The following is a 26,102-nucleotide window of genomic DNA, read 5'->3' as shown; positions in this document are numbered from 1 at the left end:
ATAATAATACAGCAGCACAGTATTTACTCCTGACCTTTAGCATCCTACAGCCTCACTAAGTTTCAGGACTTGGCAAGACCTCTGGTATTAAACTAATGACAGGCTAGAGTGATTGAGTTAATGGAGATTTAGAAGGGATAATATTGGATTGGTGTGGTGCTGCTAACAAGCTGAATTCTTTCTGTATGGTACAAACTTCAGAAACACAAAACCTGTGTCCTTATTTTTACAAGAGATCAAGCTTCCTAGCAGAAAGGGGGTAAAGCTGGCTTTGTAACTAACCTAAGTCAGAAAGACACCTACAGTACTGTAAAGTAACACACCTCTCAGCACATAAAAGGTGAGGATGTCAACATTAAACACAGGCTTAATTCAAGGCATGCGAGTGAATAATACCATGACGCAACAATTACTGACATTAAAACAGAAATAGTTCCCATTTAAATCAGTAAGTTTACTCAGCAAGACTGACAAGTGAATGCAGTCAAGCAAGTACGTTTTCTTGTCAGTAGTCATGTCTGTTCCAATAGAAAACTGCTGGCAAAGTAAACACAAAATTCAACATACAATGAAGACAAAGGCTGGCACGACAATGTTGGGAAGAAAAAAAAAAACCCACACACACAGAGGTCACTTTTAAAGTTCTGCAATGTAGAAAACATGCCTAAAGCCAAAAAATCCTGAAGGACGTCCCAGATCTCCCCTTTGTGATCCTTACTTTGAACTTCAATTAAAGACCCAGGGAACGGAATCATTTTTATAACACAAGAGGGGAGCAAGTAAGAAAACGAACCATTAACACTGCTTCCATTAACATATTTATTAACTGAATCAATATTAAAAGATCATGAAGGGGGATTTGTTATAAAGGTGCATGCATTGCATTTAAGTAAACATACATTTTAAATAAAATCAGTAGAAATCAGTTCGATTGTGTATATAAAATACATAGGCCTATAAAACAGGAAGACTGCTTGATTAAGGTACAGATTTATTGTTAATCTTTGTGCTCTCTGCACTGCCTTCGCTGAGGCTGCACCCCAGCACATCCCAGAGAACGCTGTACTGTAATAACTGCACGTCTGTAAAGCGTTAGTCTAAGAAAGTTTTTTTTTTTTCCTGCTGCTTGCTCAGAGCCAGATTAAGGGCCATGGCAAGCCGATCCGGACGTGGGGCTCCCCCAGCTGCTAGGGGACCCAAGAATCTGTCATCACGTCAGTAAAACCGACAGGATGCGAGACCTCTGCTTTATACACCGACATTCCATCAGCTCTCCTACTGGATAAGTGTGGCATTGTGCTGCTCAGAAAAAGCAAGGGAAACTAGGTGAAAAAAAACACACACACACACACACACACACACACACACACACACACACACACACAATGAACCTTTTTATTGTTGTATTCCTGCTACAGTCATTTTTGTTTTGCTTTTTCCTATTTCCCCAGGTTCAGCCTTCACAAAAAAGACCCCACTATATAAAAGGGTCACGTGCTGTCTTACTCCAAAGCGACTCTGACCCTTTATAAAAGAGAGGTTGCTATTGTGTTTTATGGTGTAATGACTGTGCATACAGAGAGGTTTTATTCACCTATGCAAGTTATTCCAAGGAACTGTACCCCCAAAGTGTACTACCTCTGTAAATACTTCACTGTAGGTTTGCTCTCAATTAACAAAGCAAAAACGGGAAACGATGCTTGTTTAGATAACAAGTCAACGACAGGGCTGCTTTCCATTGTCTTAATATGCCGCCAATTCTTTTGCCAAGTCTCTGGATCAACTCGGCATCATGAATGTACCAATATTCAGTAGTTATACCAACATATTTCCATCCTAACACATCAGTGTAAACATTTTGGAAGAGTATTTGGGAGATTAAAGTAGAATCTGCTAAAACGGTTCGGGCAAAAATCTATTCTTTACTTTGATGTTTTCACTGGGAAATGCCAGAAAGACTTCCAGGGGTAGGCCCAGCGCACCTGGGGAACGATTTGGTTTTATTGGCCCCTGTTGTCCTTGTCCGACAGAGGCCTAACAATTCAAGCACACAATGGTTCTCTCTTTCCGGTACCTCCTAATTCTGTTCACCCTCATCTGTCTCCTTTCATAACCAAGAAAAGGAATGTAAAAACGTGCATATTGGTCATTTCCGACTGTTTACCTTTTTCACGGCAAATTGATTTTTACATCTCCCTTTCCTGGAAGAGCAGGCAGCAGCTCTGCCAATTCTGTCTCCCTACTTTATAGACTTGGCTCTCTGGAGAAGTTTTAAAGCTTTCAACTCAAAAGTCATTTAAAATGACACAATACTGCTTTTGTCCCCTTATTTTTTATTAGAAATGAAGGTTTCTTTTTTGCATGTCTGTGGCTGGTTAAAGATGTGTTTTTGGCGTTACAGAAAATCCAAACAATTACATTTTTTAGAAAGGGCAACTAAGGTGTCCAAACTCATGCTAATTTGGACCGAGATGTGACACAAGAATGGCTGCGTTTTAAAATCCAGCAACTACTGCTACTTCTTCATAACAGCTGGCAAATCAAACTTGCGTTGACCACAGTTTCTGCTTCTTCAAGTTGTGTTAAACTCACGCATCTCTGCTAATGGGCACGAACATTAAGGGCTCAACTTATGTTCTCAGGGCCAGGGAAAAGCCTTTTTACTGGAATCGGGGGGGCAAGTTTGGCAGAAACCAACACTGAAGCAATACCTTCTATGGAAGTATGATGGAAATAGTATCAGCCAAGGCAAAATAGTCATGCTAGTTCATTCTCCCATCATAATGCAAGGGGAGGCGCCATGCAATGGGCAGGAAGATTCTAGGACTAGAACAAAACTGGGACTACTCGCCATGGCTACCATTTGCCTTGAGAAGGCCTTCGGTCCTTGGGGTGAAACGAAGAGCTTAAAAATGAGAAACTTGCTGCCCATATTTCAGCTTTCACTGTTCTGTGGCCCAAGATTGTTCCACAGCAGCAAAACGTCTGAGGATCCTCTATTAGTTTAAGTAAATGTCAGGATTTCCATTGTCAAATCACAGTACCAAAATAAAACCCAACAGTGTGAGAGTTATATATGTTCCTATATTCTGTACATAAGAGATGTATAGACATTTACTAAACGATGATGATGCATTTCTTTATATATGTTTTTTGTACAAGTGCAGCTTGTATTATCATCCAACAGCTAGAAAAAAAACAAAAACATTTTATATATATATATATATATATATATATATATATATATATATATATATATATATATATATATAAAAAACTTTGTCCGAGTTTCTCCAATATCGAGCTATTAAAACTAATGAAAATATGGCGAAACTCCACAAGGAGCTCTCTCAATCCCTTTCATTGTTCTAATGATTTGCTCCGGATCGTTCATAATAGTGCCATGCTTTATATGAATTCATTTTAATAGCTTATTACAGAATCTCAGTTTAAAATTCTACAAAAATAGCAATATTTAAAACCAAACATGACATTTAAATGAGTACCTTAATGACATTTTCAGATTGCTAAACGAATATTAAGATAATAAATGATCTGCCAAGAAACTTTAATATATATATATATATATATAAAAAATAGATGGGCTTTAGTGAGTTACAGGAAAATAATTCCATCTAGGGTTTCTGTGACATCATAAAATTACATGGATACCCTTGTGATGCTAATATTAAAGAAGGTTCAGCAGTAGTTGGGTTTTTAGGTAGTGTTTCAGTGCTATACAGACGTTCTACGTCGTTATCTGTTAATGCTTCAGCTTTATTTGGAGGATTGCCTTTACCTTGTTTTAATTTACCTGTTACTCTACAGTTTCTCGGAGCTACGAATGTAGCAGCTTTACTTTTTTTTTTTTTTTTTTTTTTTTTTTTTTAACATATTCTCATTTTGTTGATCATTATTGAACATTTCTGTACTGTGGGTGTTGTCGAGTGATTGAAAACGAGACATTTTGTGTTTGAATTGAAAGTGATGGTCTCGAGGAGTCGAATGGGTCAAAGTTCAAGTATATTTTTTTGACGTCACTACTCTGGTATGCTTTTTTTTTTACAAATGGCTCAGGATGCAAATATAGCCTTCATCCACACTTCACCTCCGAAGCACTGAATGGTTTTCAGTTAATCTTAAATAAGCAAACAGTACAGTGTTATATTACACCCTAAAAAAAATCCTGATAATCAATAATAAGTCTTGCGGTTTGGGATGTGCGCAATACAATCACCCCTCAATAAAAATAGACAACACTGTGCAAGCTATTACAAAGATTAACTGCTGCCATTTCTTTAGGCGGTAGGGACTCATTTATGGAACAATTATTGTATGCAATTCTCTTCCTTTGCGTCCCTCATAATAGTTCTCTTCATGAGAGTTATCGTTATGACTTGTTCTCTCTTCACCTTTCAAGGACCACTGTATTAATAAACCTCACCTCACAACACCAGCCAGGTCTATGCAACCTTCATGCACTGCACAGCCACCCAGGATTGAAAAATCTGTTTAAACTTTTGACTCTGCATTGGACTCCCATTTTTCAAGACATTTTCCATTTTCAGGTGCAACACCTCTGCAATAAACCTTGTTACACAAACCATGAAAGTGTTGAAAACTGGCAATTGCCACTGCGGAGGTGCACAATACCCAGATTCTGCTAGAAGAATTGGCGAACTGGTCGGGACATTCTCCGCCCCCAATCCCGATCCCTGCTTGGGATTTGCGGTAGTGGTGAACGCAGCTGGCAACATCTGGAGGCATTTTAACGGTGTTTACATTTCCAAAAATGTTGAAAAATAGCGCAGGTGCCAAAAGAGTAATAAAAGGAACAGGTCACAAAAAATGCAATTGTTTAAACTATAACAACTTTCAGTCTCTCTGCTCCTGGAGGCTGGGTACTGCTGCTCATTTTTCACGAACAACAAGCCTACAGTTTTAAAAAAAACATGATACGTTCCAAGTACTGTATCCCAAAAATCAGAGCACTAATAAGCACTCACGTGTTTGGTGCAAATGTGTGCCCCTCCAGCAGACAAAGCAGCTGCTTACATTTGTTCTATTTTACTGGTTTATGTAATTTTTATTCAAAAACCAGAAAGAAGCAGGATATTGACAGTCGGTTTGAAATCCCGACAGGATTTCAATATAACAATGTTTCAATGAATATAGAGGAATCATTCCCAACTTGAATAGACTGACGGTTGAAGATTATATATATATATATATAATTAAACTAATCTAAACCTACACATTGTCGCTTGAACGGATGATGTCATTTTTCCCCACTCCCAGTGCAAAGCGAGTCAATCATGTGACACACAAAGGCCTACCCTGTGTAGGATGCAATTAGTGCGATTGGGTATAATTTACCCTTGTAAGCCGATACTGGACTGGTAAATAGTAGGGAAACTCTTAAATCAAAACCAAACTTTACATGGGGAATGGCTGAGAACACACACACGCTGGGCAATCAACTTTGGAAAAACTCCATACCAAACAGCACGCCTTCATTTAAAAAAAGGATTCCTGAGACTAAATCATGACCCGGCCCTGGCCTAGGGTTAAAACCTGGCATTACATGTATACACACACACACAGACACAGACACACACACACACACACCTAAAATGTTTATTTATAATTTAAGCCAGGATATTTCTTGTGGGCCTCAAATGCTTCAGCTAAGATATACAAGGAGGTCTTGGTGCGAGGGGCCAGTACGTTTTGAGAGAATAAAAGTGATAGACAGTGTTACCTTCACACTGTAGTCCCTAATGGGTCCTTGAATAAACACACACATTATCTATTAAGGACTCGTGTATGCTCTTTGCCAAGCGACCGATTCATAGGAGTAATTAGGACAATGCTGTTTGGAACAGAATGAATAGGAAAAGAGAAAAAAAGACAAAAGAGTAAGGAAAGAAAGAAAGGCATCCCTTTTTTCAAAGGCACTGGGCTCCCAAACAATACACCAAGGTAATTGCTGCACAGATACTGTAATGGACATATTAATGTATTACATTGATAGATATTAGACAAACATACATTATGCTTGCAAGTCAATCACGTTTTCAATAAACATCCATCCCTAATTCTACTTTGTACAGCAGTGTATCCATTTTTAATTTGTACACATCTACAGTTACTTGTGCTGTTGATTTACAATTAGGGGATATACAGAAAAGCATTTTACAAATAAATAAAGGAGTTTGCATTTGCATTTTCAGTTCTTTGTACAGTACTAGCTGGCAATTTCTATTAAGATTTGTTTTCCAATGAAATCATTTGCATATCTTTATTTGTTGCATAGTTAAACATTTTTTGCCGCATAATTCCCTTGGGTGCATCCGAGATGTTTACCGGGTTAGAGAACTAACCTTCTTCTGAAATCATACCTAGTAAAAAATCAAAAATCCAAAAGGAAAGTGTATCCTTCCTATGGTTTGAACACAGCCTAGCAGGGAATCGCTTTCCTTCGCAAATTACATTTTAAAATGGTAACTAGATTAATCTTCAGAAGTGACCAAGGTATAAAACTACACCACGCTGGCTTGGAAATTCTATAAAACATTAACAATCATCGTCAGGTCCATTTACTGGACTTACTGCGCGTGCAATTTTCAAATTTGTTTTAGCAGAACAGTAATTTAGCAGAACAGATGGGACATAACCCGCTGGAAACCGAAATAAGGCTGGATCACATTTAGTCTATTGTGCTGGATAGCGGGGATTCATTTATTTCTGACAGCGAATTTGGTGCTCATAACAAGGCGATGTGCATTTCCACATAACACAGCCAAACACAATGCAGGATGGTGCTACGCAAAACTTCCCCATAAAACAATTGCACCTGCAATTGCACCTTATGATAACCTAATAAAGTACGTCCAGAGTGACATCACTTGACCCCAAACAGATTCAAAGCCACTGCACCCTTGCAGCGATTTCATGCATTTATACAATTTATATAAAAAAAAAAAATCGAGTGATTAATTAATTAATTAATTTCAACTACAGTACATCTCCTTTTTGAATCTTGCAATCATTCAAATCCAATGACAGAGCGACCAGGGCAAGCTGTACTGCTCCAAATTACACAGCACTGCAAAGCTGGATCCAAGGAAAGTCATTCTCTCATTTCAGCTGTTTAATTAGCACTTTCAGTAGAAGGCATCAACATGAGCCAATCACATGACTCTGCAGGGGCTTGTGGGTTATTTGGAATAGCAACAGTACTCCATGGGCGTTCAAGGTGTATGCTCTATATCCACCTAAAGTGTATTTTTAGGATGACTTTCTTTCAGCTAGATTATTTCCTACCATTTATTACACACACTGGTACTTATAAGTATAGTGGCTGATACAAAGAAATTAAGAAATGTAATGAATGCATTAACCTTGGGAGCTGAAGACTGCATTTTTACTGCTTTTGATAGTTATGAAAAGAAAATTAGTTTTTCTAATTCATGCATTTTTTTAATCAGACCACATACTGAAATTTATATAATTAATATAAATTTATATATATATATATATATATATATATATATATATATATATATATATATATATATATACACATACACACACACAGTATATACATATACACACACACACCATTTTTTATTCATTCATTTTCTGGTTTCTTTAAAAAAAAATCCCAATTAATACTCCTACACAGTAATTAGCTATTAAAATAGCTAATGAACAAATTGAAAAACCCTTGGGAGATAGGACGTTGGTTTTCTAATTAATTCCGAATCGGGCATATCTCGTTCAATGCCTTCTAAACAAAATCCGTAAATAAAACATGGGCCTTCGCAAGTCTTTGTTCTTTTATGCGTTTTGTTTTCTTCCATTATTACAATTTTCCAAAGCTATTTTATTAGGAACAAAAGATGTTTCCAACAGCAAACTATAAATGACTGCTATAAACAGTGTGTGTGTATATAAGCTATAATTCAAAAGCTAGCTAATTAACAGATTGTTTATTCAGGTTCCTGTTGGGTTCATGGTCATCTCGCATTTAACTGCAGATGAGCCGCTTTTATTCTGAGCTATCAAGCCCTTAAACCATAACTACTGCAGTTCTGTTTAAATTTACTTTAGGGTAATTTATTTGACTAGGAAGATCCAATACTTGCAACGGAGCCATTTCAAGACATTTCAAAACTACCCCAGGAAGTACAATTAAAGTTAATGCAAAATAGAAAAAACAGCCTCCCTGTGGTAGTTTCAAATCACTGGTCAAGACCTCATGGACACCATGTAGATTTCTCTCTTTTTCTTTTCTTAAAGCTCCTCACACCCCCATTCAGAACCGTCAGCCTAACATTCATTATGCGCTTGGTTTGGAGGCAGGGGATGAACTTTTAACCCTTCTACCTCTACAACCCTCTATTTCCGATACCTCCCGTTCAACCCACTGCATCAGGAAAGGCTAGTTTCCTATACGACCCGCCGGCCCCTTTAAAAGCTGGTACATGCCGTTTAAAAGCAACTAGCTTCCCCCTGCATTACTAAAAGTAGAAACTTGCCGCCCCTCAGTCTCTGACCTTGGGGGGGCAAAAAAAGAAAATACTCCATTCACACCTTATAACATGGCAACAGAATTTTAAAAAACAACAAAACTTTATCTTTGTTTAACTGAACGCATTGTGCAGATAAGACACGGCGCGCTTCGTGGAGATAGCGTAATCAGCTTCAGTCCATACATAAAAGCACTATTTTTCATTCAAATAGCAGCAGATTAAAGAGAGTGCGGGGGGGTGGGGGGTCGGTTGGGTCCTTAACTTTACTGAATTAAATAAAAGGCACTTAAATAATGCATAATAAGCAATACAAACTAAACCACTTACTGCACCTACTCTGCCAGTGATGAATATTCATTCTCTTTGTAATTCTGCGCCGCAGTGTCAGTTTTAGGCCTGACTATAAAGCTATCGCCAGGAAAGGTTAGCAGGAAAGGTCACTGCTTTTGTAAATAGGTACATAATCCGCGGTGCGGTGTGTGAATATTGTAAAAGATTAAAAGAAAATCACCGATACTTTGGAATCGCTTGAGAGTCTGAGAGAGAAGGGGGGATGTAGATTACCCCAATGCATTCATTGCGCATTGCCTATATTAAGTATTCATGTTTTATAAAAACTTTACACTGAAGCAAACTAAATGACAAAATAAAATGCAGTGCTGGACACATCGCCCATATGCAGCAAGATCTTTACACCAAAGTGCATAATAGTTTGTGAAAGGAAAATAAACATGTGAGCGTGCAAACCTAGCAACAAACAACTGAGCCTCAACTTTGAGTGCTTCAGGTTCCTAGTAGTTTTGTAACTTTGTTTTTGATGTAAACAATTTCATAAATCTGATCCTATTGTTTAAGGTGGTCATCCTGTAGCCAGACGGAATTGGAAATAACAAAACAATCCTTATTTTTTTTTTTCCGGGACAGATTTCAAACAACTTTCGGAGCAGGAGCCTGGAACAGCTGTGAGTTCAGGGGTGGCGTCAGTCAGTCAGTCAGTCAGTCAGACTCCTGGGTGTGTATGACTTAATGACCATTTCATCTTTCGAATACTCCACCATCAACCAGGGGTAACCTCAGCGAGGCAGAGCCATGAAATCGTGTGCTGGTGACTGTGAGCTCTGAAGTGTTAAAAAATAAATCAAATAAAACTCTTTAGGCCTCAATGTGTTATTATTATTATTATTATTATTATTATTATTATTATTATTATTATTATTATTATTATTATTTTGTGATTTTTGAGATTGTGATTTTGTTTTGCCACTGGCTTGACCAGGTCTGTCTTGCAAAAGAGATTTTACTGTCAATAAACAAAGGTTAAAATTAAAAAGTAAAAAACAAATGTGCGACTTTAATGTGCAGCATATACCCAACTTAAAAAAAAAAAAAAAAAGTTGAAAATGTCTCTAGAAATCCTTAAGGGAGTAAAAGTTTTTTAAATCTGTTTATTGATTTGGAATCAACCATACTTGTCAAAGTTATGCACCTAAGACCAGAAAACAAAAATCCAGCTATAAACCAGTGATGCTACTCAAGTCCAGTTCCACTTAGTCAATCAGTTTAAAAGTTGGCTCGGCTCCTATAAAGTAACCCACCACTGACTGGCTGCCAGGACTGGTAGGGATGACAACACAGAGAAAATAACATGACCCAATACAGTTATCTAGTCCTGGATCACATCAAAACACTAACACTGCCATACTATCTAATGGCACAACAGTGCTACAACATGACCAAACCAAAACTAGGATTTGAATTGAATTTCTAAGCCTACAAAAATAGGTGTTCTTACTTGAGAAGTTTTTCAAAACTTTAATAATGTAAACAAGTTCAAGAATTAAATAAAAATCAAAAACTTATTTGGTTTTAAAAAAAGATATGTTTTGAAAGAAATAGTATTCGATATGGTGCTGTGCAAGACTACTTTAAACTATATTATTCGTAACATTTTAATTTTCAAAGGACACAGAACACTAATCTATGTAAATTTTTTAAATAGTTAGCTTTTCCACTTCAGAAATGAAGGACAGCCATTTATATAAAACCCGGCTATCAGGAAATGATGGGGGGGAGGCGCTTTAATTCATTCCTTTATGATGTTTGTAGTCGAGAAGATAACATGTCTAACAATCCCCATGCATGGTCATTACCATATTTAGCTGCTCTATTCTTTTTGCCACAAAAGCATTATTTCACAGATTTCTATAGGGAGTCGTGTTTAATTCCACAATAAAAGGGTCCACTGTGACAAGATGTGCTCACTGCCAATCTAGATCTGTAGTTCTCTCCAGGTTTCACTCTGGCGTTCATTAAAATGAAGTTACAAACTTGTATGCAAGAGCTGTGCTAACAAACTTAAGAGAAACATTCTGCATCCTATATACTACACAACCCCCCCCCCCCCCCCCACACACACACACACACACACACACAAAATAGAACCGTTTACACCACCAGCTTAAAGGGGAAGCTATTTTAGCCACAATAGGTTAACCCATCTCCTTTTTTTGTTAAAGTTTCTACTGTACACATCATCAACACAACAGTGGCCAGGGATACATCTGCACAAAATAAAAAATAGACAGACTTCCCTTTAAAGTCTGGTAACTCTCAACAAAAAACGTCATTGTAATTTATACACGCCTGTTGGACAAAGCTTTGAGAAGACCATGGGATGTTTGCCAGCTGCTGGGTTACTAAAGAAAAGCAGGATTTCTTATTTACGCAGTGGCTGAGAAAATAACACCATCTTGTTTACCCAGCCTCTTGCCAAATATCCAACAAACCTTAAATTAATTAGTCTGCTTTGACAAAAAAATAAATAAATAAGTATGCATTACATATGGAAAATCAGCAGTGAGCCAGTGAAGAGGGATTGTGTGCAGAAAATCAAGATTTTTTTTTTCTTCTCACCAGTCCCCTTTTTCTGTTTAATAGTTTTTCTGAAAAACATTGTTGTAACAGCACACTACCTTGAGCCAGGGAGAGCAGGGGGCACAAGCTAAGCAGGAGACTTCAACTAACTTAAAATGCACTTCAACGATAACTTCAGTACACAATGATCAGGGGACGTGTGAAAAATTATTATTGTTATTATTATTAAGAATACTGCCCCATCTGAAAGTGTTCTGACTATGTTGGGCACTGCAAATGTAAGATGGATTTTCCAAAGCTATGGCAAAGTGACAGTGGGCCCTATTTTCCGCTGTGCTGTAATGCTAATGCGTAACTTATTTAATTTAGTATGGTCACTTATTCTATATATAAAAGCAAAGTGGAAAATCCTGCAACAGGACTGTGGTACAGCTTGTCTTACATGGCATTAAACCCATATGTGCTTTTTTCTATTTCAATACACATTCAAGAATATCATATACTGTACTGCTAAATAAATGGAAACCCAGGAGTTAAACTGAAATATTCCTGCGACTAGTTTGATTGCTACTTGAATTCGGACCACTGACACACATGCTGTCTATGGTAACACAGCGGATACCAATACAGTAACTGAAGCCAAGCTGTAAACCATATGCCATTCTTCTGTAGTGCCAGCATCCCTGCAACACTGCACTGTGCCAAGCTTGCTCTCCCTTGAAAAAAAACTGCACTTCATTAAGAAAGTAAACACAAGTGCTGTCTGAAGTGTCTAATTAGTCCCCTAATTACTCCCCGCTCGTTACTAATGCAAATTAGATTACGCTGCTTAACTTCATCATGTCCACAACAGCGCTGTTAATTGCGGCCTTTTGAAATTAAATTACTTGCTAATTAACATATCAAAGCCATTGATTCAGAGCCAGGAAAAAAAAAACACAAACGCCAAGTTTTGCTAATGAGTCTTGCTAATTGAATATCTACGTTCAATACTAAGTTTTTGCCAGTTGCCGTTATTTAGAAGCCTCCGCAGCTACTTAAACATGCAAGTTTAAAAAATAAATATCGCTGGAGTTTCAAAGCTGTGTCGTCCCTTTACACTCCAGACTACAGAACAACTACTTGGTATTCTACCTTGAAGAAAAAGAGACACGTAAATGTTTTTTTGTTGCAAAGGAGACACAAGCATTGACAATAAAACATGTTAGTGGTATTATCCTATACTATTACTAAACAACTGCAGTGCTATTGGTTTAAATCACCAGCAATCAAAAGAAAATACATGTTACTAATAAACAAAATAGATATATCACTTACTGTACTCTATAGCATTCAAAATAAAACTGTACACTTAGGAATGCAACAACACACTAAAGCATCACGATATTAGTTATACAAGTCATCAATAGCTTAATGAAAAAGTAACCTCAATTATAACAAGGCTGTGTGAATTTCTTACATTGAAAGTATAAACACTAATCTGAAATCTATTTAAACACATGATTCTCGAATAAGAAGTACTTAAAAGATTTGTTATAGAGGCCTGTATTCTAAATTTGTTCATTCAAGCCAACTCTATGGCATTTGTTCCCTGTGTATCCATGTCAAGCCTGGACAAAACCACCTAGAAATGAGAGTATTACAGAAAGTATTTATTTTGAAATATATCCAGAACTATACTTTAAAAATAACAATTCTCATAGTGGTACACCTTTACACAACATACTCTATTAATACGGTTCAAAATTATCATTAAACATTTTCAAATCTGAATAAACCTTGAGACAAGTCACAAAGAAAATTGAACATTTAATTCCAAATTTCTTTTTGTATTTATTTTTTTATTCACGTAGCAATTCAACCAAGTTTCATTTCCGAGGTTCAGAAAAAAAAGAAAAGAAAAAAGTTAGATTTTATTAAGGTTTCAAACTTCTAATTTTGAATAAAATGCAAGAAAAGGGGAAACATTAATCGTGAAATTGAGAGGCAGGCACAATAATAACAATAATAATAATAATCATGATAGATGTGAAGATATTATAATTCCTCTAGGAGATGCATTGAAACTTCTGCATAACAATATTTGGCTTAAGTGTCAGAATTATCATATTAACCAGTTACCATTTGACTAAGTTGATTAAAAAAAATGATTATTCTTCTATTTCTTTTCGGAGTTCTTAATCAAAATCTAACATCCTTGAAAAATTAATTTGAAGCCCTTCGTATCAGTTAATTAAATCTCGTTGGAAGTCATTTTTCTGTGGAGAGTGATTAGATGTTCCTTTCTGTCCGCTACTGTTCAGACAGCATGACGTTCGGCAAAACTTTAGCATCTCATCAAACATTCAAAACAAGAAGAATAGAATTTCTTTGAAGGCCTCTTTTTTCAAAGTCTATGTCTTCCTGATTAATTGTGCTGTGCCCAAAAGATCTCTCACTCTCGTTACATCGTTTCTGTTAATGATTTCACAGCTGGAGAAAGAGCGCTATACAGTGCCATGATACTGAATTTAGAAAACGGGATGGGCTGGACAGCGAAAGGCCTGTCCAAGAGAGATAACGAAGGTCCTTTAATATCCTTTACAATTCCACACGATTTTCACCTTCCATTGTAATACATACAAAGAGATAGACACTTGGATGTAACTCCTAGCTGTGCCATTACCTGCCTTTGATAGAAATTTAAAGCTGTGATTCATCTAGCTTTTTCTTTTTTTTTAAAATTTACAGCTATGCACACAGCACACTCCTTCAAATCCCCTCCCAAAAAAAATCTCCCTCTGCAAAAGTGAAGGTGTACGGGTAGCCCATAACTTGCTGCAATGGGATTCAAGACCCAATTTTGGATGCATTTTTTTTGGAACCCACATGTCTGTTGAAAATTAGCACAGCAAGACAAAACAGATCGCTATACTTATCCTACCAGTTTTAACCAACCCTTAAATCTGAGCTACAGTACAAATTCAGCTCCAGTTGTGATGCTTCTGTTCCCCAGTCTTTTAGATTTCCAGATTAGCTGTTAAAACAAAAAGGTCCAAGACTTTAGTGAATTACAGAGGTTTTAATTCAGTTTTATAAAACTTACAATGACAAACAGCTGAGTGGCTACAAAGAGATGGGCTGAGACTACAGTAACTCACTTCACTTAGGAACCTGCACATGGCAAGAGAGGCCACTGTGGATAAAAGAGCCACCATTTCAAACAAAAAGATTGCTATATTTTAAAAACGACAGATTCCCTGCGCTCAATAGTTTGCGTAGGCGGCAGTGTAATAGTCTGTAAGCAGCACAGACAGGTCTGTGTAGAGGCATGATGTCGACCGCTCAGACACACATTAAAACACTGATCTCCCTCGTACGAACCCAGACTGATCTGGCTAATGTGAAGCGGAACGTTAAGTGGATATCATCTCCCCGGCTGGATGTGTTCTGCTAGGTGATGCAAATTGGGGAACTTTAAGTTATCTGCCAGCAAGCCAGAGGACACATCTCCACTTATAAATATTAGCCAGGCTTGGCAGCCCCCCCATCCCCCAGACGCTGTACAGCGTTCACCGGCACTGCAACAGGAAGAGGGGGGGTTGCCCAATTATCCTGATTACCTCGGATTTATTGAAAGATCAGGTAGTACTGATTAAAGCAGAAAGCCGTCAGAATAATGATTACCCATAATCCAACGTGGCTTTAATTGATTCACAAAATGTTACATTTTGAAAAAAACTAAAATGATAACAACAATTCAAAAATCTGCCAATTTTGTACAGAAATGCACCCAGTGAAATGAAAAGTAATTCAAATTAGGAATGCTGAATTATTTCTCCTCTTCTTTTTTCCCACTAGGTACACCAGAAGAAAAAAAAAAAAAAGATATCCTCAGGCTTAAATGTGACCTCCTGTTCTCAGGTTCAAAAGTACTACTTAAAAAGCATCTACATCCCATTAGCTGGCAAATTACAAAGCAGTTACATACGGACGATAAACTTATAAATGCAGGGCAGTCTTCAAACCACATTTCAGCATTGCTGAAAAATGATCTAGACCTGGAACAGCTTAATCTAATTTAATTCAAGTAAAATGAAACGACTGCTTTAACGAAATGGTGCAGCGTTAAGTTTTTGAAATTTGACATGCCATGAAAACTACAAGTGTCTACTCCGGGCGCATACTGTAGAATCCAGAAGCACAAAACCTCACAAGGTAATGGTGACGGCGTTTGCTGCACATTGAAAACTGCTGTCTCCTGGACATTCATATCCCTGGGGATGAACTGGAACAGGAGTTTCGCAGAATTAAAGGCAGGTATACATTTACAAACAGAAATAAAACACACACAACTACCCACCTCTTTTTTCACCCCTTTTTGTCAGTTTTCAGAGAAGCTTCATTTCTGAAAGAAAGCTTTACCTAGGGCACAGACTACCTGACCTTTCCACAATGCCATCATAATTAAACCCAGTGAAAAAAATATATTAATACCGGCTGCATGTAATAAAGCTGACCTTCATACTTCACTGGTGTGGGCCAGTTTGCCTTAAGATTGCACTGGGATTGTCATGCTTTCTGGAAAAAAAAAATCTTTTAATTCTCTACTTAATGTACAGGTAGGGCAGTTTTCAACAAGTCTGAGGCAATCGGGAATGATACCGAATCTTGTTTGGAATCGTCAGAACTCCAGTTGCTGCTGCAAAATGTTTGAGAGAGATACAGAACAGGACAGCAGTGAGTACAAACCTACACTTCAGATAATGCAACTTCACATTTCCTTAAATATTAAAAGGCAAAATGTATAAAAAACATTGCGATTCGTGATTTTTTTTTTGTATAATTAAAAGGTGAATTATACAACTGTCCTCCTTCCCCATTGTCGATTGAAGGAGAGACAATGCCATCTTTAAAAAACGCTAGCTAAATGCTGAAGGGTTTCTGCTGTTGACATATCATTTTCTCGTGCACATAAACAGAGTCAGCACTTTAAAACGCTGTGTTCACAGGTGTTGCAACTGTCGCTAAACAAAATAGGTCCATTAAAACTGTTTATCTTTGCAGTGATCATAAACCAAATAAACGAGCCGAGTAGTGCTGTACTGCTATATGGAAACCAGTTAACTCAAGCCAGTTAACTCCGTGTACATTTTGTGAAAAAATATGTTGCAAAATATGAATGGTAAAGGAGTACAGAATTTTTGCAAGGGAGTCACATACAGTGTGGCTTAGTTCAAATTAAATAAGCCTTGCATAAAACACTTGAACTTCGTAATGATTAGGTTATGACCGATAACTGTCTAGAAAAGGAATTAAAAATAGTTTTAATGTTGTCACTTCACAGCTGTGAATATCTAAAAGCATTACATTAAATTGAACCTCTCTCAGTCTCTCTAGACCTTTAGATACTTAAAAAAAAAAAGAAATATATTTCAATTTACAGTCAACTGCAGATGTGTAACCTGAAACAAGGTCAAGTAATTAATGAATTGATGCAGGTTGGCCACACATAACAACCCCTACAAAATATACAGTGTGTCAGATTAGTCCTGCGACATTACTAGCCTCTACCTGCTAAGAGAGAGTTTCTAATGTCCTATAATGTGGAAGGGATTACAAAACCACAAAATGGAGGACTTCAAACGGAACAAAGGATTTAAAAAAAAAAAAAAAAAAATTGTGATAATTACAATCAGGTTAGTTTTGATAAAGTTTATAAGCCTTAAACAATTTAATTAAAAACAACAAAAAAAGTGTAATTAGTAAATTAAGTACCTAGTTTATTTAAATCAAGACAAAGGGAAAAACGGCAGCTCATTTCTAAAATGCTGTCAAAAGCTACATTTTAAAATGAGGTTATCATTTAGTGAACAATCGCTTTGTTTCGAACGGGCCGCATTTGTTTTCATTCTACAGACATACTTGGCAATCCAAATCAGGATTTTAACAACATCCCCTTGTTCTTTTGAAACATTTAAATTAAAAACACACACATATCACATCACAGGACTTCAAAAGTTGTTAAAAATGAATGGCTAGGTGTAGAAAAAAACGCACAATTGAGGCGTAATTGTTTATTCATTTCTAACTCGCTTTAAAAGCAACAGGAAAAAATTGTCAAAGCAAATGTTCCTTTTTAATGTAAACACAAAGTGTAATTTATAGATTATAAGCACCTTTTCATAAATATATCTCAAGTGCAGAACAGATACGACAATGCGGACATGCATGTTTTAACTTTGTCTATTAAAGTTATGGATACATTCCCAATAAAGATGTATTGGTTTGTACATCAATATATAAATGACATGTTCTGTTGTTAAATCAGACTTAAAATGCAACAGTATACATATTTGTGAAATGCATTTCAACAGATGACGAGGTCAATTACAACTTGTTAATTAAAGTGTGATGTTCATGAACCTGAGCCATCATTAAGATTGTCACAGTAAAGCTGACGCAGCTTGCAGACTGTATTGAATGCCAGTTTGGTTCCCTGGACACAGTATAAATGTTTGCTGACGTGCAGTACAGACAGTCCACTCTAACACAACATTCTCACTGGATTCAAAGCCTGGCCGGTGTGATAAAGCAACAAACCACAGACACTGGCAAAAGATCAACTGGTACCAAAAACACAAGAGAAAGCACAGCTGACAGCGTATAATAAACATATATACATATTATATATATATATATATATATATATATATATATATATATATATATATATATACATATTATATATATATGCTGCGAAGACATACCACATTAAAAATACAATGCTAAAGATGTAAAGGTGAAAGACTACTTACAAATTCTTTAAGACACATCTGCAAGACGCTGAATCTACAGTATAAAATACTTCCAGCACTAACGAACCGCTTGCAACGGTTCTGCGAATTCCATTGGTTTCCAATCCGTTATTACGACAGGACTGGCTCAGATTATACTCTCAATACACGGCCTGCCCAATACATTCTGTGTCACTGTATTCTGACCAGTTTATATAATTACAGAGAAATAGAAATAAAATACTAAGCATATACAGGGATGAGAAAAGTAAACTAATCTTGTGCTTGCCAGCTGCTGGACTCAACTGTGTTGCATTAAGCATAAAAACTCAGGATTTCTAAGGAGAATGCTACACTTTGATAGCGTTCTGAGCTGTGAATGATTCGATTTGAGACGTTATCTGGACGCCTTATATCTAAACTCCAAAACAAAACATCTGGGCTGTACCTGAACAAACCAGTCAATTCACCTTTTGGACAAAAAGGACAGCCCATGAAACAATGAATGTTGGCAATATAGAAAAACCTTGGATAAAATAAACAAAAAAGAGACAAAACAAATGCAAAACTAAACACTGAAAAAGGGAAAACACACACAGCGGTGTTAATTAGATTTATCAATTATTTGTTTTACTTCAGTAATGTTTTACTTCATGTCAAATACAATTAAGAGACTACATTACCACAATGATTCCCCATTCTTCAATACAGTCATATAAACATATGTTCTGTTTTAATACAAACATTACCAATATTTTAACTCTGTACTCAAAGCTTTAGCTCTGTACTGTCAAATACAATTTATTGAGATCTACGCTTTCATATTCCCTTTTGGAAAGCAAGTTGAAATGTGGTCTCTCGAGTGTTAAGCATCTTTACCCTTTTATATTTTTAGATTACTAATGTACTGTATTCCACACACTTTATATTGACACCTGGTGCTGTATTAATCTTAAATCCTTTCCCTTTAATAGCATTACACATAGAAGAATAAAGAGTACACAGCAATATGGATTTACTTATTATTCGAAAAAAAAATACTGAAAGAGCAAGCACATCATATATAATATGAACACTGTTTTTTAGACAAGACAGTCACTAAGATGTTCCTAATATTAAAACTAGATTTCCTTTTTATGTATTTTTTAAGCACAATGGTCATATGCTAGAATTATATAGTTCTTAAAAAAACAAGACTTTTCACCATCTACTGTACAGGTTCATAAATTGTATCGCAGTCAGCAAAGCTTTCCCCAGGGTAGTTTAGCTAACGGACACACAGAATAATGATCAACACTCTTTAATATACTGGCATTTCCTTCAAGCACACTATGTTCTGCAAGACGTTCTCATCGGAAATGGGTCTTCCTCTTTTATGGTACATCTTATGGACATCAATCACCTCTGCTTAAGACTAGAGAGGGGCTTGTGTGTGCGTGTGTATGTTGGTTCAGCACACACAGCACAGCACAGTGTAGCACAGGATCACACAGTTAATGGGAAAGGGTGTGCGATTTGAACAGGTCTCAGTTCAGCTCCCTCTATCCCTCCTTAATCAGCAGCTTCTTATTTCTTTCAAGAAGCATCGGAAGCCTGAATCTTTGAGAGAAACTGAAAGGTTAAGAAGCGATTCTCCCCCCTCACTTGTGCGCGAATCAACACGTTCGGCCACTGATCTGACCCCCCTCCCATATTCACCGATGTCTTGTCTCTGAAACAGTTTTCAAAGTTTGCTGCCATTCTTTCCTATTCCTCTACAGTAGTGTCCAGCAGCGGACGCAGTGCAGCACAGTATACATATTGTATGGAGTATTAATTCATCTATTTCAATCCTCTATAATATCCTGATTTTCAAATAGGATTATTGTATTTTCAGGATTATCTTCCTTTTTTTATTAATAAATAGAAAAAGAAAAAAAGAAAAAAAAAACACTAACCAAGTGGCCTGATATTCAGGTCTGCTTATTTTACTAAGCTAAACGACACAGCTAGAAGACAAGTACAGTAATAATAAGTATCTTAAGTAAATTAAGATACGTAATTAAGTAATTTATTATTCCAAAAATATTTCAGTTCAGCCATCACGAACACAAATAACTGATTCAATTAAAACCACGTTTAATTGCTATCCCCTGAATTGACTTTGGCTGATCATCATCACCCGAGACCTGTTTCAGAAATAATTTGACCTATTAGTATTACTAATATTGCATATCTTGTGGAGCTTTAAGATTTTAAATTAGGAGATTCTAATAGCAAATACAGATGCATATAACACTACTTATTAAAACAAAATGTTGCACCATTGAAACAATGTACTGAAAAATGAACTTTCTGCAGTATCTGCAAAACTTCTGCATTGGAAAGAACATTTCAACCTGTTTTTAGCAAAATGCCTGCCACCTCACATAGCACCCAGCAGGGCTCAATGCGGTCCTGTTTTCAGGCTTGACAGAGTACTTCCAAAACTGTGCCCAAAGCTGACCTCCCTTGACAGGAGCTCATTTTGAATTATGAACTACACACACAAATGTCTCCAATGGGGTACGGTATTTGTTTTAGTTAAATAGACAAGCCCAAGGAGCACCTATGGACAGGCTTTTAATCTCAGCAAGGTACACTCAAATCGGAACACTAGCTGCTTCAGTTCAAAGGAAAGAAAAAAGGTGCTCATTTTTTGGCTTGGCAAACTTGAAAACGTAACGTAGGCTTCCTGTTACGAAGTCAGGTGCTTGTCCAAAGTGAAAACCAAACCAGCAGATATGTCTTTTTTTCCCTTGTGTCAGCAGTTTAATTCTTTAAAATTTGAAAGTTTTTCATTTTGTTTCCTCACCAGGAAAGCCTTGTGGTATAAACCTTCTTTTTTTTCTTTTTTTAAATGGTAACAAGGTAGAGTGTCACTTGCTCCTCCTTCACAAAGCAACACAGAAATGCAACTACAGTACAACCAGCAACAGAGCTTAAACAACAACCAGCAATAATGGGACCATTTAAAGCAGTTTTGCACAAGAAAACTCAGCCCAATTCTCTTCTCTTCTGCAATGCACTGTTTTGAATATATGTTTTTGAGTATATGTTTTGAAGACTCCGAGCACACATTTATGACCTAAAAGTAATCTAACATTTTATCTTCATTGCACATGCTTGCATGGGGCCACCTGTATTGTTTTTTGTTTTTTTTATAAAATCTAGAAAACACTTCTAACCGAGGTCCAGCAGGTTTGAGATTATTTGTGTGTGTGTATATATAATATATATATATATATATATATATATATATATATATATATATATATATATATATATATATATATATATATAATTTCTTAGATAGTAATCATTGAAGGGTAATCTGTATCTGAAGAAAGCAGACTTCTTTTTTTAAGCAGGTCTGGGAGAAAGTGATAAGAGGATTTTACTATTAGGAGTAAAGGGTAAAGTCTGTGTGTTTGGAATTTTAGTCATATATATATATATATATATATATATATATATATATATATATATATATATATATATATATATCCAACATTAAAAGTATAATTAATGTTTTGTTCCATATCAAATATATTTTAAAAAGTAGAAGATTTTATATAAACTTTATTTTTAAATTTACGATCAGGGAGTAAGGTTTTGGGAATAATAAAATACAATAGAAGAATACTCGTTGCAAAGAGTGTTGTGGGGTCCTCACTACTCACACATAGATGCTATTTGTTAAATCATTTTACTACAAGGGGGAAAAAATGGACATAAACACATATGTAACTTTAGCTGACAATGTTAAAATGTACTTCCGAGAAATGCAATATAAATACCTATTACCGAATATACACAAACTTAAAAAAAAACATACAAATACTGATGCTTTTGTGTATCTAGGAAAAGTCTTGACGGAGTAACTCGGACACAGCAACAGACTGTGCTTGCGTATAACAATGATCGCAAGTTGCTGTATTCGCCCCAGAACAGTAACGATAGGCTGATTCAATGAAACACAGTAATAAAGACAAAACAACATGAATTGGTTAACGGGCCTTCCCTATCACCACCCATCTAAATTACATTGGAGGGAACACCTTTGGCATTCACACAGAAAAAAAAATAATCCAGGTATCTTGAATGATATGTTAACATGCATAAGAAATGATTTACCCAGTTAATAGCAATGTGCAATGTATATTGCCTGTTATCTTTGTTATTGGCTTATGGTTTATTGGAAAGCACATTAAGAAATTAAGCTTTTGAAGTTACTTATTCTTGTTTCAAAACTTTGTCAAAAAAAACGCCTTTTTATAAATAAATGTCAATTCTGGGAGTAAACAGTCACTCGATTACTTTACAAAACACCCTGTTCAACATTACAAACGCAACTATGCCACAATATAAATAAATATGTCGCGTTTAAATTTGAACAAACCAAAAAAAAATGTTATCTGGCAAATTGAGTCGTTTTCTAAAATATAAACAAATCAAACTGCATACAGACTTTTCAGAAACAGTGCTACAACCAATTTGAGAAAATGGTTCTTGTCGTTATACCAGGCGGGAAATTGTGAATTGTTCAGAATCTCTTTAGAGAAATAGTATGTTGCTTGTTCATGTTGTGGACAGTAGTTTACCGTACGGCCTAGGTCTTTGAACATGCATGTATGACCCTAAAGTGGGAAGCATTGTTTTATTAAACTTCTAGGTAATTCTACACTGTGTTTCAAAGGGTGTTTATGTACACACTACTTTTAGCCCGTTTTCTTTTACCTCAGTTCACATGTTTTGTACATAAAGAAACGTTTGGCTAAGACATATAAATAATAAGTGTTATTAGCACTTATTGTTTCTTGTTTGTTTAAAATATATTCGGCTATGTTTTAAATGTTCATCTACAATTAAGTAAAATGTAATCCCAAATGTATAAGGTCTGTTGGAAAGTGCAGCCTTCCTTTAAAATGTTTAATAAAATAATAATTAAAAAAAAACTTCTGTATAGGTTGAAGTGCAATATTATATATATATATTGAAAATGCACATTTTAGTTTAAAAACAATCCTGCCGAATTGAAAGATGCCAATTATTATTATTATTATTATTATTATAATTATTATTATTTAAAACAGTACAATGAAATGCTACAAGAATAACCACTTCAATGTATTTAAAAGTGTTACATTGTATGACGTTTTAAAGACTATTATATTGACCCCTTAATTGTATTTATTTGCTAATAAAGTCACGACACTCGTCTTCCTCTTTGATGACACACGTCATTAAAACAAGATTGTAAAATAATTATAAAACCTTAAAATTGGAACAAAGACGTGTAATTCATGTCAGCACAAGCTTTGTTGTATTACTTGCTTTGGGCACTCGAAGTTTTTTTTCCAAAACTTAAAATGAATAGCAACATAGTTTTACCGTTTTTTAAATGTATTTATTTATTTATTTTGTTAGTTGGTCGTGAATATTAAAAAAAGTTATTTAATTAAAATTCTCATCATAGTCACTTTTCACATTTAATAGTTTGGCAGGACTGCAATATTTAAAACGTAAAATAGTTTATAAAATCATTTTATTCTTGTAAGTTCTCCCTCTTTATTGTATATATATTTTTTGTACACAACCTGTTTTTACGCATGTTCGACTTCTTCATGTTGCACACAAATGTTATGTTTGCTATTCAATGAATGATTTAGCAACTTTGTGTGTGTGTGTGATTGCGAATGCATTTTGCAACACCTTAGTCAACCGAGGGGAGAAACTCTCAGGCCTCGTGCAGTGCAGTCTACGGGACAAACACAAAGCACGTTTTAAATTTAAGTATGAAAGTAGATCGTTACCCTTCTTACAAAAACCGGTTAGGTGCTGTCTGATGGACAGATGGCTGGTCAAATATACCGTGAAGTTATCCACACTGACGTTGATACACAATCTAATGCTGCGTATAAAAAATGTAGCCTAGCTAACACAACACGAAACTCCATGCGTGCCTCTCGCTGTTAGAAAAGCTACTTTTAAATTCTCTTACCCATGACTGAAAAATGTCAGAACAACAGAAACACTCTTGTCGTCTTCTGGGTTGTTTATTTATTTTTTGATTTATTTGTCTATCTATTTCTTCAAACTGTTATATTTCTAATAAAATAAGGCACGAGTGACTTATGGCATGCACCGATAGTCTCAGAGACCGATGCAACTCTTCAGAAAAGCAATTCAGAAGAAAATAAATAAATAATTGTCTAAACAAAAAATATGCAAGGGAACAATAGACGACTCGTTACCGGCTCAGCTACCTTCAGCTTGGTATACAATTACATTCACCTTAATGAATGTACGTGTACAGCTATGAAGTGAAACAGTTAGCCTACCTGTTTGTTATACCGAAGCAGTGTAAAATTACAAATTTGATCACAATTAAACATTTAATAAAACCCCGCAGAACCTAAACACGAAAAAGAAAAAAAAATTAAAAATCGTTTCTAAAACCCAGTTTCCCACTAATGTTTAATTAACAGATTCATATTGCTGAACTACTTCACAAGTGTTCACGTTGATGTATTAAAATTGAATTACCCCTTTAAAACAACCTTACCTGTCAAAACCCTAGTCATAATAACTTAAGATGCTTTACATTGAAATAGATGCTTGTTAAAAAGTGGAGGGCATATATTTTTAGTAGTTATGACAATAACGAAGAGAGAAAAAAAATCAACCTGTTTTGCAATTCTGGAGATTTCAACTTTCACACTACGCCTGGACCATGTGGATTTTTCACTTCCAGGTTTCAGGAATTGTCCCGGCGATCCAAAAAAGGGTAAAAATAAAAGGCAACGTAAAATTTTAAAAAAAAAACAAGCAATCTTGATCTAGGACAGATGGTGCAGGATCATTACTTTCAGCGGCAATCGTCTTTATTAGTCCTTTCCCTTTTTTATTATTTGTTTCCTTTCACAAAGTGATCACTCAGTGATAAGTCGAAACAATAATCGTGCACTAGCTCACGAGCTGCATGGTCACCGCTCTTCTGGAAGTTAAAAACGCAGTTTAATTTCTTCTTCCTCGCGGTTTCCCCCCGGCTTCTTTCTTACTTTCCTTATTATTATTTAGAACGCAAGCTTTCCAGAAGTCCCGACGATTCTTGCTCGAGTTTCTGGCATCTCGTCTGTCCTCTACTCATTCGATGTGAAATCAGTGTTGGATTACTCGGGTTGTGTCTGTGTTGGGAGATCTTAGGGACAGTTTAGTCTCTTGCTCTACCGTAATTCATCTAAAACAGGTGCGCGCCCACATTTGCTTCTGCCTGCCTTTTCTCCGCCGCTGCACAATAACAAAACAGAACACGTTTCAAAGCGCAATGCCATGTGCGCGCACAGTTTCGAAGCAGTGATCTTTTAACCTTTTTTTGCATCCCGGATTAAGCTTTACCATTGTGGGGGCCATGAGCAACAGATGTCAGAGAGGAGACGGATAAACATTAGGAACCTTCCCCAAGCAAACTGATATATCCTGAAAATATAAGAACGTGGATATCAGCAAAACTTCAAATACAATGCTTCTTTAGTTTAGAAATAGGTTGATTTAAAAAAGTGTATTAAGTATCTGATCAATTATTTTGACATGTATATAAATGAAAAAAAATGCATGGGGGGGGGGCTGCAAATATCCTTATATCTACAGAAATCTTGGCAGAATTGTAACAGGGTTCAGACAATTTTATTGTAGATTACAGCACAGATTTGGATTTTTTCCATATGAAAATAATCCTTTCTAATCGGTCTATAAATTCTCTATTATACTTTTGAATACCATTTTTTTTTCTAAGACAAAATAACCGTTATAACATTTAGAAATATTTAGAAATATTTACATTTTGGTGTAAAAAAAAAAAAGGTAAACAGGTTCAAACAACTGGTCTTCAGGG

The 26,102-nt window shown here is 35.9% G+C and overlaps 1 protein-coding gene across 4 annotated transcripts in view; it reads right to left on the bottom strand.

Annotated features, from left to right (window-relative positions):
• Positions 1-25,518, bottom strand: part of LOC117429199 (forkhead box protein P4-like) — a 99,386-nt gene extending 73,868 nt beyond the window's left edge. For 2 of the 4 annotated variants that reach the window (XM_059003521.1, XM_059003525.1), the window contains exon 1: positions 24,895-25,514. The gene's annotated coding sequence lies outside the window, so the exon portion shown is untranslated. Of the gene's footprint in view, positions 1-24,894 lie in introns of all 4 variants that reach the window. The other 2 variants (XM_059003524.1, XM_059003522.1) reach the window with 2 other exon arrangements.
• Between the last annotated feature and the right edge of the window lie 584 nt (positions 25,519-26,102).

Source organism: Acipenser ruthenus, chromosome 29 (genome assembly GCF_902713425.1).
Source record: "Acipenser ruthenus chromosome 29, fAciRut3.2 maternal haplotype, whole genome shotgun sequence".
Classification (NCBI taxonomy): Eukaryota; Metazoa; Chordata; class Actinopteri; order Acipenseriformes; family Acipenseridae; genus Acipenser; species Acipenser ruthenus.
Note: the sequence above shows the minus strand (reverse complement) of the source record. Positions and strands in the feature narration are given on the sequence as shown.